This window comes from Seriola lalandi, unplaced genomic scaffold (genome assembly GCF_002814215.2).
Source record: "Seriola lalandi dorsalis isolate HSWRI2012SDOR001 ecotype SW California unplaced genomic scaffold, Sedor1 jcf7180002054970, whole genome shotgun sequence".
In the NCBI taxonomy this organism is placed as follows: Eukaryota; Metazoa; Chordata; class Actinopteri; order Carangiformes; family Carangidae; genus Seriola; species Seriola lalandi.
Genome location: NW_019525521.1, coordinates 1282773 through 1283573, shown reverse-complemented (window position 1 = coordinate 1283573; position 801 = coordinate 1282773).

The window sequence follows — 801 nt, the reverse complement described above, 5'->3', positions numbered from 1 at the left end:
AGTGAGTGAGTGATTCAGTGAGTGAGTGAGTGAACGAGTGAGTGAGTGAGTGAGTGATTCAGTGAGTGAGTGAACGAGTGAGTGAGTGAACGAGTGAGTGAGTGAGTGAACGAGTGATTCAGTGAGTGAGTGAGTGAACGAGTGATTCTCTGAGTGAACGAGTGATTCAGTGAGTGAGTGAGTGAGTAAACGAGTGATTCAGTGAACGAGTGATTCTCTGAGTGAGTGAGTGATTCAGTGAGTGAGTGAGTGAGTGAGTGAGTGAGTGATTCAGTGAGTGAGTGAGTGAGTGAGTGAGTGAGTGATTCAGTGAGTGAGTGAGTGAGTGAGTGATTCAGTGAGTGAACGAGTGAGTGAGTGAGTGAACGAGTGAGTGAGTGAGTGATTCAGTGAGTGAGTGAGTGAGTGAGTGAGTGAGTGATTCAGTGAGTGAGTGAGTGAGTGATTCAGTGAGTGAGTGAGTGAACGAGTGATTCTCTGAGTGAACGAGTGATTCAGTGACTGAGTGAGTGAGTGATTCAGTGAGTGAGTGAGTGAGTGAGTGATTTAGTGAGTGAACGAGTGATTCAGTGAGTGAGTGAGTGAGTGAACGAGTGAGTGAGTGAGTGAGTGATTCAGTGAGTGAGTGAGTGAACGAGTGAGTGAGTGAGTGAGTGAGTGATTTAGTGAATGAACGAGTGATTCAGTGAGTGAGTGAGTGAACGAGTGAGTGAGTGAGTGAGTGATTTAGTGAATGAACGAGTGATTCAGTGAGTGAGTGAGTGAACGAGTGAGTGAGTGAACGAGTGAGTGAGTGATTTA